The following is a 14,371-nucleotide window of genomic DNA, read 5'->3' on the forward strand; positions in this document are numbered from 1 at the left end:
CAATGTTTTCTCTTGGCCTGAGAAAAAAAGGCCTCAGGATGACCTGAAGTGCCTTTACTTTTGGGTTTTCACTTTTTCTATTTTGAGAAAAATATGTTTGAAATTTTCTACTTCACTCTGACCCAAACAATCCCCTCTACCTCTCCAGTATTCATCCCAGTGAAAAGACACATTAAGAAGGATCCTCTCACTCAGTCCAAGCCATGGCCTTGTTTTCTACCATTTTAAACAGAATTTTGTACAGCTTCTTTTATCTTTGACAACAGGGGCAGCTTCCCAGGACAGATTTGCCTTGCTGGGCTAATAGCAGCCTTTGAAAATCCACCCAGAAGTCACACCTAGAGTTTAAATACAACATGAAGAGATTTGAAGTTAATGTGATATGCTTTTAATGCAGCCAAGCCTAGAGCTAACAGCACAATGCCTCACTCAGAAAATGAAGTGGGTGACCCACTCCACTGAAGTTTGAAATTAAAATGGAAATGAACTTCCTCACTCACCCATCATGACACCCTCACCTTAAAAAGGCTTTGGTCACCAAGAAAAAAGATGGGATGTATTTTTTAATTTTATTTCCATTATGCTGTGAGTTAATTATCATGGAAATTCTGAGAAATCACTTGGGAGAGAGCCCAGAAAAATAAGGCAAAGGAGGATGGATTTTAAGTGGAATTTGAAAGAGAAGACTCTATGATACATTTCTGAAGTGCAGTGCCACTTCCTCCAACCAGGGACAGTCCCAGTAGCCTCCTGGCACTCCAAGGAGTGAGGTTTCCAACTGGGACCTGCTGTGCAGGGCATGTACCTGACCTTGCTTGGCCAAGGGCATTGGTGCTCAAAGCAAGGGTGACAAAGGGCAGCCAGCAGCGCCCCGAAACCACAGCTGTACCCCGGGTGCTGCATCCCCAGCCAGTGCCTGCCCACCCAGGGCTTGCAGGCTGTCACTGCCCTGCTCTGTCACAGCAGTGATTTGTGCTATCCCATCTGCATCCCATTCTGCACATCAGGGATTGCAGTGTGGGCTCATCTTCACCACACAAAGGTGTCAGCAGAAAATGTGACTTCAAAGGCTGGAATTGCTCCCTGACTAAGCCAGGAGTCTGACTGCAGGGTCTGGATCTGGCTCAGAGTTGAAATGCACAATCCTGTGAACCATTTGTGGCATCTCTTTTCCTCCAGCATCTCTTTGGTGTCTCTCATCACTGCCACTTGCTAATTAGCATGCTTATTGTGGGTTGCTTGCTTCTTTTGAAATGTGCTAAGACACGCAGTTCTGGAAAAAGCACACTGACAAACTTGAAACACCTGTAATTATCTGCACTAATAGCTACAACTTGGGTCCAATGGCAGGGAGCCACGCTATCACACTGTATCACATATGAGCAGGCATATGTCCCCTGCCTCCCAAAGCACCATCCCCACAACCAAATAGCACTCGGCCCTCCACAGCACGGAGCGTTCATCACAACCAGGCAGCAGCGCCGTTTCCGCACCACGCTCAGAAGTGTGTCTGTTGCTACAGGGGATGATTGAGTACAGCTGCCAAAAATCACCAGGGAATCTTTAAACTTCACAGTTAAGATAATTTCACTGCCTTCCTTGTCATTTCCTTGTTAGATCTGAATCCTGTAGGACTTACTCAGGACCCACCCAATCTTTCTCGCCTGGCCCACAGTGCTGAAATCAAATGCAAATGCTGTGAAACCTGAATCACTGTATGTCCCCTTAATCAAACTTTGGGGGATAGGCAGTATGACACAGAAAAACCACTTCTGGAGAAAAGAGACATCGTGTTTTAACCAGCATCAGCCTCCCTGCCTGATAAGGAGGACACCAGTTTGTAGGTTCTTCCACGTTCTTCCAACCTACGCATCAGCCCCTGCATCCTTGCTCAGATCACACAGCATCTGCATGATCTGAATCCCACAGGCAGGGTTTATTCATTGTCACATGGCTGGGGAAAACCCACACTCATCACTTGACAGATCTGCAATTTAACCCAGGACAATGGAGAGACCGACAATTTAGGCAGCAGTTGGAAGCTCCCTCTCTGGAAGCTCTCATGGGACACGGGGACCTGATGAAGCTGCTCAGGCCTCTAGGAAGCGCTGTACCAATGAGTGCACCAGCCACATCAGCACAAAATTGAGCATCCTGAAAAGTGCTTTATCTGAAACACAGAAGAGTAACAGGACAGTTGAACCCAAAGAGCAAAACATTTTCTGCTCCTCGTCAGAATGGGCAGAAACACTCTCTAATCAGTCTAGAAAAAAGAGCTCCATATCTACCTTAAAAGGGTATCCAACCTGTCTGCTCACTCCTGGAAGCCCACCCATAAACCCTCTTGCTCCTTTAGCTGGATCCAGCTGCAGTGTTAACTGGGGCTAGGCTCTCAGGCTGATTCTTGTCACCTGTGTCATTCCTCTTCACTAATATAAAAATACTGGTATATTCCATTACTCTTTGCTAGGTACAGCTTTCTGTGAGCCCACGGAGTGGTTCCAGCATGGTGATGAATTGCACAGCTCAGGCTATGCTTCACAGTGTGGTGAAAGTGCAAGATGGAGAAGATGAAGTGGGAGTTATACACTTGGCATTTGCAGCATTTGCCCACCCGTGAAACACAGTGATCTGGAAAGGGATGGTGACATTTCTTCATCACCCCTGAGTTAATGTCTGTGCCTCTGGGCTTTCCTTGCTCAGATCTGAATCACCCCATGATGGTTGCTTGCTTGATTCCCCTTCCTGTTCTCTGCCAGGTTCTCACCTGGGCTTTGGAGCAAGTGAAGACATTGTCCCATGTGGGCACATACCAGCGACCACCTACAACACCTTTGCACATCCTTGCTAGTGCCAGCGCAGCCTTTGTCTCACAGGTGCATGACCATGAAGGAGGCAGGGTGTTTCCATCAGAGGGTGACAGTCTCTCTGCTGACCAGGGCCAGCCACCATGTCAGAGGGAGGACAGTGAGGGACAGAGGCAGGAAGGGACGCTCCTCACTTCATGGATTAGGGTAGGAGGCTGGGAGGGTGGTTGGCCACATTGTACCTCCCTGTCTTGGGTCTGAAGCCATGTGGCAGCAGATGCTCTGCGTGATCTGGGGGGTCCTTGAAGAGGCAGGAGGGGTCAAAGTGGTGATTGGAGGTGCCTTGGCCCTGCAGCCCATGGAGCTGGGGCTGAGCTACAAACCCAGGCTGGGACCTCCTGCCTCTCTTTGACACTGCCCTTGGTCCTGCTGGACACCAGTCCAAACCTCAGCTCTGGGTCCTTGACCGCAGTGTAATATCCATCCTTGCAGCCAAAAGCATTTTGGAACACGTATGTTTAAGTACCTGGCTAAAACCTTCATGGCAAACAACCAAATCATGTCACCCATCTTCTTAATATTATTTTATATATATGGTGTGCATACATTCAATGGTCCAAACTCAGATTCACCAAAATAAAGAGAAGCAGCTGATATTTGACAGCTGTTTCTGCAGATGGCATAACTAAATTTTCTTACCCTTTAATGCTTGTTTTTAATAGAGAAAGATGATTTAATTGCACCTGTATTTGCAAGGCAGCTTAAATTCATTTTATAAAATAAGTAGTGTAAAATTCCTTTACCTAATTTATCTGTAGATTATTTTTGATTCTTTATCTCTGTTTCTTCTCAATTACTTGTCTTCTTTTCCCCTCTCACATTATCTTAAAATGTAATTTTTCCTTTGTTCACCATACTTCTCCCTCCTTCTCCGCCTTCCTCACTTCTTCACTCATTTTTTCTTTCTTTCTTTCTTTCTTTCTTTCTTTACTTCATTGAAATATTAAAAATAAAGGTGGATTTATTTACTGTTTTTCATCTGGCTGTCCTAAGGAAATAAGACATGAAACAATGGAGTCTAGGCGTCACTCTCCTTAGTTTCTACAGTGAAAGCCTCAAACATAACAAATTCTTACAAGCTGCATGAAAACCAAGGACCAAGTGAAGATATTCAAGCTAGGAATGTGCTGAGGGGGAGGCCACAGCATAAATTTAACAGTTATTTTTCCTGTTCAGTATTCAGTCAAGCCAAACTGCAAGTGGGGATCAGACACATGACCACTGTCTGTGTTGTTTGGGTTCTTGAGTGGATATAGAGACAGGGACAGTGGGTACAAATTTACAGTACAGAACACACTGCATTCTTTCTGCTGTTCACTGCACATCTTGCTTTCTGAATTTCCTAGAAGACATTTTATTACAGTAAAAATAAACAAAACCTCTGCTACATCTGGTTTATGAGGGGGGGAAAAATGCTGGCACTGAGAAAGAGAAAACATAGCAATAACAGATTATAGAGAAAATGGTTTTGGGACTAAATACTGCCTCAGAGTTGTGAACAAAGAAACTGTTTCCTGCTGTTTCATTCCTGTTTTGTCCAAAGAAAGAGGATTTCATATACCTTCAGTGTAAATAAAGCAGGGCTGCAATGAGAAAATACATTGCTCCATTATTAGCTTTTTTCTCCTAAATGAAGCAGTCCTCAGGACGTTTAAAACTGGCTAAAAATACAAGTCAAAAAGGGATAATAGCTTTGTGAAGTGATAAAAAATGATCCCGACATTGCACAGGCCTGGTGTGTGTGCATTATCTTAACTCTCCACTGGTGTTTATTTTATATGTGTTGTCACGTCAGAGCTCTGACAAGGCTGGAGCTGAGTTTCCATTCCCCTGGAAACACTTAACCCTCCCAAAACCAACAACCTTGTTCAAATGATCAGAGATCAGCCTAAACTTCCTCCTGTTCTCTTCACCTTTCCCCATGCCCAGTCTCCCCTCACCCCACAGTACACCTTTTAAGCAATCCTGTTCTCCAGTGGCATCCAAATTGTAGTACTGATGGCTCCAGAACACTAAACTGGGGCCTAGGAAATTCCCAGTTGTACTTTGAGCTGTGAAATGTTAATGGCTGAGAAACCTTGGGGTCATTGTTTTTCCCTTCTGGTTTTGAATTTCCATGTTGTGTTTTTTTGTTATAGTTGTCTTTTTTAACCTAAAAAGTGTTTTTTTGAGTTTTTTGGGGTTTTTTGTTTTTGTTTTTTTTTTTGGTTATCTAGTTCATGGCTTCTAGGGTCTGGGTTTTAGAAAAGCAGCATCCCAGGCCACAGACAAAAGTTGTGATAAAGACTGAGTGGTACTGGCATCTGTTTTAGTACACTTACTCTGTGGTTCCTGCCCTTGTGGCTAGCAAAGAGCTTTTTTGACTCCAAACATCAGATTCTTTGCCCTCCTTGTGAGGAAGGGGATTTTTGATGCCAAAAAAGAAAATCATATGGATAAAATGCTTCATGACTCAGTCCAAAAAGAAGTCACAGATTGTTTTGCTTTCCAAATTATTTCAATAACCTCATGCTAATCTTGAGCTCTGGAATCCTGATATCACCATTTCTCGGATTTTCTTTTGCCTGATGGATGCATGGGGCACCGTCCAGTGACTGAAGCGTTAAGGAAGCTTCCTTTATTGAATTGTATTTTCACTCTGTCTGTCTCTACTCTTCCCCACCCCACGCCCCCTCAGGATTTTATAACCTCCATGCTCTATTTTGGCTAGTGATGTCAGAGGCAGAGCAGTTACCATGGAGAAGGGGACAGACTCCACTGAGATGGACACAAACATAGCCTAAATCTACAGCAAACTCATGATTCATCAGCCAAATTGCGTGTCATCATTAATGACTTGCAAAAGGGGTCACTGATAATTTTTCATTTTAATGTATGTGGTGGTGGACAAGTTTATTAAAAACTTAATGAAAGCCTGGCTAATGTTTACATCAGAAAAAGCCACAACACATGTTATTAATGAATAAGTGGAACAATATCAGGCACCCTCTCAAGAAGGGTTACAAGAACATGGCTATAGAAACCAAGCTGGGGGCTGGAAATTTTCACTAAAAGAAAACACAATTACTCATTGCATGCCAGGATCAATGTCACAATGATGTACAGAAAATGCAAGGAGCTCCTTAAATGGTGAAGAGACAACAAATCCAATGGCACTAGCTTGATTAAAGAGCATCTCTATGAGGATGCACTGATGCATTTCAAAATATTTCTGCTTTTCTTTCTGTTGTTTTGCTCTTCCTAGTGTTCGGCTTACTTCTTAAGGTTTGATTATTATGTGAAATATTTCACTCCTGCATAACCCTCTTTTCTCAACAGCTGTTTAAACTTTTTCCTCATCCATCACTCTAGGAGTGTTTTCGTAAGGTGAATGCTCCACAGTAACCTTTGCTTGCATATCAAGGGGTAAGCTCAAGTACCAGGAGAGGCTCTAGGAACAACATTTGGGTCCAGAGCACTGTGGCTGGCCATGTGTTCTAGAGCCAAATAAGTGTCTAAGATCACTGAAAAATCCTATATACTACCTAGATTTAGGAAAAGCAGTTCAGAAACACCAAGAAACCCTTTTTTGGTCATAGAATTCAGCACTGAGATGCTCTGCAAAAGTTTTTTTGTGAAAATAGCCTCGCACATTATTTCATAAGAATAGGAAATATTCTCATCTTACAAATAACAACAGAGTTGAGAGTTGTTTTCTCAATTTCCTTTATGATTGGGAGGCTGGTTTTTGCTCATCATCAGGGTTCTGGGAGTATTTCTTTCTCTAGTAATACAGAGCTGAAACCCCAAATTCAGCTCCAGCTCACAATCTAACATAGGCAGAACAGCATTCAGTTCACTCTTGTATAATTTTATAGTGTTTTGAAAACTGTCAAGTATAAAAATGCAGTAAAATGGCAGCACTAGGAGCTCTCTGGATCTTGGCAAAAAATGTCCATTATTGCTCCAGTGGAATTTCATGACGAGGTGTTGTGGTAGCTGTAACTGGCTTCTTCAGTGATTATTAAACACAGTCACCCAGAAGCATCTCCTGGCTCAGGAATTCCTGTAACTACTGATTTTCAGAAGGGTTCTTCTGAGGCAACACCACTTAATGCTTCCCCTGCATGCTGTACTCTTCCTTACGCAAAACTGCCTGCTGGAAGAGGCAAAGTTGAATCTCAGGCTTGTACCACCGTGTTTTCTTCACCTTACATTTTCACATGAGCCCCACTGGAATGAATCACATGAACCTATCTTGGAAATTATAGAGTTGTAAGGGCTCCCACCCCTTCAGGATCCAGGATTCCAGAGAGCATTCTTCCATGAGTGGAGTGTGCACACTACCCTTGTCCCTAAATGTCCTGACCCCTCTCAGCTGGGCTTGTTCTCTGCCATGGAACAGGGAGTCCTGCTCTGGAAAGGTGGCTATAACACCCTTCAGAAACACATCCCATCCTGCCAGAGCAGGGAAAGAAAAAACGGGAAGGAAAAAAAAAAGAAAAAGAAGAAATAACGGAAGACTCCCAACTGTGCAGCAGAGTACAAAGGAATATCTTGTTCTCTTTGAGATCCATATGGGAAACTCAAAATGAATTGGCTTGCTTTACGAATTTTTAACTCTGAAGCCAAACAACCCCATGTATTAAAAAAATTGTGGGATGGGAGATCCTGACACAGATCTGCAGTTCCAAGAGAAGAAGAAATACATCTCATTTTTCCCCATTTGTTTCCTTTCCTCATCTCCCATCTCCCATCTAAGGGAGCACCCCTGCAGAGTGCTTTTAATTAAACAAAACCCATTTGTTTAATGTCTGGAACTCAGGGAAGCAGGAGTAAACATTCCTGTGAAAGACCAATGTAAATTTGTTTAAGGATAGGAGTTTGTAATGACCAAATCACATCTTGTACTCAAACTCCACTTAAATAATCAGATTGAGAGTGCCCAGAGACTGCCTGGGAGCTGTTTTTAGAAGAAGAAATGTTTTGTTCTGTTATCTGAGCTGTCCCAGGACAATCCTGCTGAGAGGATGTTGTTACCAAAGGGTGTCCTAAGTGGGTACTCATGAAATGACCCTCTGTGCAAACTGAGAGAGACATGGAACACAGCATGACAAAACACTGTTGTGGATAATCATCTCACTTTTCCCTTAATGTGTTTAGAGATCACCTATTTTGTTCCTTTTAACAGTAATCTTCATTCAATCCATCTTTGTGAAGCCATCTTCACCAATTTCCATTCCTGGATTTGGTAGGAGATAAAGTATTGAAAATTAAAAAGTTGGGGTTTTTTTTTCCTTCTGAAATTTTAGCATTTTTCTTTGTGAGAAAGCAAACAATACTAACATGAAGTTTTGTGAAAAAAATCCTATTTTTTTTTAATTTCACTAATATTTTCCATTTGCTGACCAGGTCTGTCTGCCAATAAAGACCCCTGCCTCCATCCCATTTCTGCTGAAATCCACCCTTCTCAGGGTGAGATGTCACTGGGTGAAAGCTCTCAGGGCAATGGTCACCAAGAAGGGAGATTCAGGGTGGCCTCAAAACAAATCATCTGAAAGTGGTCACTGCTACGTGTCACGGCTTGCACGCTCACCACCATTTGGCTCTGGCAAATCAAGTGTGGCTGACCTTTTTCTGAGTGAGTCATTTATTTCTGTGTACCACTCAGCGGTGCTCCAGCCTGATGGCCTCAATACTCAGAGATAATGCTTCCCTCCTCCTTTCTGATTTCAGGTGGTCAGTCCTGGGTGTTAATCAACATGCTTTCATCTCTTTCTGCTGTCTTCTGCACATTCCTCTGCATGTGGAGACATGGGAGATATGCAGCCACTGTCTCTTCAAAGCAGCAGTGTCTTTAGGCTTGGGGCTGGGTGCAAACTGAGAGGAGATGCTGGCCCTCGTGGTGTGAGAGATGAGAGATCTGCTGAGGAAAGGTACTGGAAAACTGGTTACCACTGCATCTCGCACTGGCTGTCAGCAAATGGTCACAGGTGAAGCCCAGACCAGTGCACAGCCAAGCTAGAGGCCCCCAGGGATGCACACAAGAAGGAAGAGTGCAGCCCTGCCACTCTCAGGGCACAAGAACAGCTCTGCCCTGTTTGCCAGAAGCTGGGATGTATCCAGTCCTACTGCCTCGGGGTGTCACAGTGTGCCTTGTTGAAGGACAGATAGCTTTTAGGTGGAGAGCAAATTTCAGAAGCTCCTGCTAATCTCTTCTCTTTCATCTGCCCCTTTTCCTCCTTTCTGGCACTGCCAGTGATGCCACCCTCTCTGCTCTGTCACACATGTACCAAAATCCTGTGTGACCTTCAGCTCCTTCGTCCCTCTCCTCCTTCCCTGACTTTATAACAAATTCCTGCAGTTACAGTTCAGCAGACCAGGGCTCTGCAGGGCCTTGTTTCAGCCCTGGCACTGGGGCTGGTTCTGCACATCTGTATATACACTATAAATAGTGCTTTCTGCCTATTGCTGAGACTAGAAAGCAGGGATTCATTCAGCCACAAGCCCCCTTTAAAAAAAAAAAATAAAAAATAAAGTATGGTGAGAACTTGGAGCCATTTTCCTATTTTGGGTTTTGGGATGTGGAAAGTTGCAGGTCTCCCTGGTTATTTATGCTGGTAGTGTTTCCAGCCAGCAGTTCTCAAGGGTGTTGAGAAGGAGCTACAGTGTCTTTTGGTTGAGCAGCACAGTAATTCACAACTTACAGATGAGTGCACACACACAAAAATTTGTGCACATATCAAATCCCAAGCACCAAAACTGCAGGCAACTGTGGAGCTGCACTGCAGAAACCTTCCTGACAGGTCCTGGGAGGAACTGTCAGACGTAATGGCACGTGGTCATCTTCACCATCCTGGGAAAAATCCACATCACCAGGCACTGTCCTGCAAGGCAGATTCTGCCATTGCTGATCAGGTCCCCTCTGGACAGAGTGAGTCAGCTCTGAGCAATAAAGTATTAGCAAAGCAACCACCACGGATCCACTGGGACTTCCCTAGAAAACCAGCCTTGCTTCATTCCCACCAATTCAACTTTACTCATCCCTACTAGTAGAAACTACAACACAAGCAAAAAATACTAACATAACAAGAAACAGACCTTCACTCCTTATCTGAACACCCTACACAGATCCCACTCCTTGAAAGCCTCCACTGCTGGGGGTGGTTGACTGGCTTGGGCTGGGGTACACACAATTTTCTTTCTGTTCTCACATAGTGGCTGTGATACCCTTATACCTTGCACATAGAGAGGAGACAGACCCATTCCATGCAAAATAACAAAATGTGGTGGACAGGATCATGGGCAGGGCAATACTTTAATTTTGGATAACAATGCTTCTCTATGCTTTTCCTTACATAGATTGAGATTTCTGTCTAAGTCTATAAAGTGTGTGGCTCAGAAATATATTTAGCCCTCATGGCATAAAATAAACCTCCTAAATGGGATTGCTGTAGGCTTGAGCACTTACTTGTCTAGTAAACTGGAACAATCTCAAATGTACTAATGATTATGGATTTTATACAATTTATTTATTTAATAATTGTGGCATTAATCTCCAGCAAAAGTGCCTCAGACCTCAACAGGCTCAGATCAAGGGATCCATCTGAAGTGAGTACTTAGAGTGACCTCATGTTCTTTCCATTCATTTTCCACATCCCATCTTCATCTACTGGGTATGTACCATACCGTTCCATCTATTGGCATGGCTCTGTACAAACAGCAGATAAGAAAGAGTAATTAGGTGGAGTGGCAGAGAGGAGTTCCATGAGGGACGAAGCTCCTAGCACTGCAATGTGTCCTAGATATCATGGGCAGAGCGCTGCTGCAAAGAGGAACCTGTCACTGGGCATGGGACTGACTCCCTTCCTGGAGTGTGCTGCAGTTGTGGAGGCCAAAAGAAAAGGCAGGTGTAGGAGTGGAGGCTGGGGAGCTGGGACTGAGCAGAGTGTGCCCTTACAGAACAGCTGGCACTTCTCTGCTTGCCTCCTCAGAGGCAGCTGTGTGTTTTGTCTGAAGCCAGTCTCTCACTGGAGCTGCTTGAGAGCAAGCACTGAAGAGCCCCTATTGTAAAAGCCACACAAAAACACAAAGGAGAGAACCCAGAGTAAAAAAATATTTCCATAATAAAACTGTCAAGGGAAAATGAGAGACTAGAAACTTCTGTACTGCCAAGTAATTAAGAACAGTGACTCCTCTCTCCAAAGCACTTGAGATAAACTGCCTCCTCAGAGAGAAGCATTTGGGGTGAGATGCACACATGGACCAGGGGAGTAGATGACCCATGGAAGAGTGCCCAGGAGCTGCAGGGGATGGATACGTGTCCTGAGCTCCTGCCATGGAGCACAGAAATTCCCACTTCTCTGTGGGCTTCCTGATGTTTCTCCCACAGTTTCTCCAAATTAGGTCACTCCCACACAGCCTACAAGTGAGAGCAGCCAGCACTGGACCACCCAGGGCAGTGGGGAGGACACTAAGGATGATAAAGCAGAACCCCAGATGATATGATGCAAGGGAGGGTTGGGCAATTAGAAACACACTCCAGGGGACAAGGGACAAAGAAAAGTCCCAGATGATGGTGGAATCTGGTGATGGTGATCTCTGAGTTGTGGCCCAACCTAGGTGGGAAGTCCCCATGTCATCGTGCTCTGTGCACGCACTAAGCCCAAGCTGGCACGTGGGGGTCCATCTGTGGCCTCGCTGCACCCGTAATATGGTGGATCCTCTGCTGAGGTGTTTCTCTGCCAACAGAGAGGAGTTGGCTTTGTCAAAGTCATATTTGCTCTGGCTAGCTGAGAGAGCTGTCCCCATGCTTAGCTTTCCACCAACAAGGAATGAAATGAGGTGTCAGGGCTCCAGGTTACTTTTCAGCTAGATACTGAGAATCTGCCTCCTATGAACCGTCTGGGATTCAATTTTCTCAGCACTGGACCAGTGCCTGTTTCCCTGCTGCATCTCACAGTCCTTTTCCTACCCACACTGCTTTTACCAGAGGGCTGGCTGCCTGTGACAGTGAAGAATAACAGCAGCAGATCACCAAAATTCATTTTCTTGTCCTCCTTCTGCTCTTACTTCCCAAGTCACAGGAAGCCCTACCAAGAAGCTGCCAAATGAGAATCAGGCCTTTCTAGGGCAAATGCTGATGAACTCCAGATCTGGATGGTCTTATAGACCCTCAGAAGAATTCAGTTCACATTTGGTTTTGCAAAGTGAATCTGTCTAACAGGCACAGGAATACCTTCAGGCTGATTTTTTTCTCTTCCTCACTGTAATTAGGAGAAGGCATCTAGCTGATGGAGAAAAATTATGTTTGGTTCAGCTCACAGAGCTGAATGAAAAAGTCTATGTCCCCTGAAAGCACTCATGCACCTCATGGCTCAAAAGAAAGACTGTGGGACTAGCAAGAGGTCCCATATTTTTGTACAAATCACCTGCTATTTTTAGTCCAGACACTGAGACATAGAAATGCACCAAATGAAATAACAGATGAAACACACAGATGTGGAAACCAAGACAACCAAGAACTGATGGAGTTCAAATGACAGAAATAACCCTAACAGATCAATACCAGACTAGACAACCTGGAAGAACCTGGGGTCTCAAACACTCGTCTGTCAAGCTGAGAGCAGAGGCTACTTTCATTTCAGAAGTGATGAAGTCATTCACATGCCAGGTATAAAACACAAATGCCAGACCGTTGGCATTGTGCAGCTACCTGACAAAGGCATTAAGTTAGTTGGACTCATTTGAAGCACAGTCTTTTTATATTTTCAAAACACCAAGTTCTGTGCAAGTATCCAGGCTGCCATGGCAACGTGGTACATTTGTTCCCAAGTGTCATTTCCCATCACAATTGGTTAGGATTTTTCTTCAGAACTTTGCCCAACTTCAAAACTTTGGTTGCTGAGGCAACATCTCTCTTTAGAGGGAAGTGATTGGCTCTGCCTGTCTGTGCCAAGGCAAGGGCTCTTCTGTGAAGACCTGTGTGCTACAGCAAGGGTGGAGGTGAAAGGAAGGCTACAAAGATATCCAAGGAAGCAGAGGGAGAGGAAGCAAGTGTGCTGATAAGTGGCTGCTGAAGGGCAACACACGCCTTCGTGTGAGGCAGGTGGGACGGGCTCTGAGTGGGAGGCTCCAGGCTTAGCACAACGAGCTAATGTGCCACATTACATCACTGAGGAGATTAAATGAGATCTCGTTGAGAAAACACTTTGCCTTTGATATATCCGGTGAGGATCTCGTGGAGATGCATAGTCCTCACAAGACCTCTGCAAGAAAGGAATTTGTCACTGGGCTCGTTTGACAAAAAAAGTGATGGAGGAAGAGAGAGCTTGAATGAACTACTGAAGGTCAAGAGTAAATTAGTGGCTGATACAGAAATAAGCCCCTGGGGGTGTTATGTTTCATTTGTAAGATCATCATTCCTCTGATATTTAACTTATGCTTAAGCAGAAACCCATTTTCCTTCTGCAGAGAAGCGCTGCAATCCCTTTCTCTCTCACTAACATATTACAGTCCTCACCTCTGCTATTTGTCAGTGTATTTGGCTGAAATGCACTGAAGCAGGGATTACTTTCTTTCCAGATAGGAAGGCCCGGATCTCTTGCTGACATCCTGCTGCAATAAATGTGATCACCACGAACAATCATTACAGACCTGGGCAACAGTTTGGGAACCAGTTTAGAAGTGGGATTGCCTTGGCATGCTTTACATAAGATCTCCCTCCCAGCAGCTCCCACTAGCCCTGTGTTTCCCTTGCCTCCACCAGCAGTCAGTGCTGCCCTGGGCAGCCTCTCACTGCTCCTTTCGCTCTGCTGTCACCTTCATATGAGGGAGGCCACAAAAGGGGTCAGAAAAAGCAGAGAAATTAACTAGCAGAGAAGTGAGAGTCATTTGGACTGTGCAGGTTTCACCTATCTCTTGCTGTGACCCAGAACAGAACCATTTACATTCTTTTTTATGTCATACGCAGGCAGATGACAGGCTTAGAACAAATTACCACTTCAATAGGAGATCTCCAAAGCCCTTGGCTATTGAATGCCCGTGAGCCAGCATCTCTTCCAGCCTGGAGGTGCACACAGGATGTGCTGCTGAAAAGCAAAGCCAATGAGTAAATATATCAGGTTGGTACCAGCAAAGGCTTGACCAGAGGGCACAACTGATTCATTAGGCCAGCTCTTGCCAGGTCTCCACTTTTCAGCCTGAATCTCAGTGCCCCAGTTCCAGACTGATGGTGACTCTGATGCCTGTGTATGGGTCACTGGAGATTAGGCTTTGATTTCTTTCCATTTCAGCATTTCATAGCTGACTGCATAAGCAGAGTCAGATACAAACCCACTCCCTGGATCACCACCTGCCTGTTCCAAATCTGGGTCAATGTAGCATTAAAAAACATCAACAGCCAACACAGCCCTGGCAGGCAGATGCAAAGAAGAAAAGTAAACATGAGAAGTGCTCTTGATGTCAACAGAGAAACATACAGAGACAGAGGGCATCAGGCTTTGTCTTTCTCCTGCCTTTAATTG

Source organism: Parus major, chromosome 1A, assembly GCF_001522545.3.
Source record: "Parus major isolate Abel chromosome 1A, Parus_major1.1, whole genome shotgun sequence".
Classification (NCBI taxonomy): domain Eukaryota; kingdom Metazoa; phylum Chordata; class Aves; order Passeriformes; family Paridae; genus Parus; species Parus major.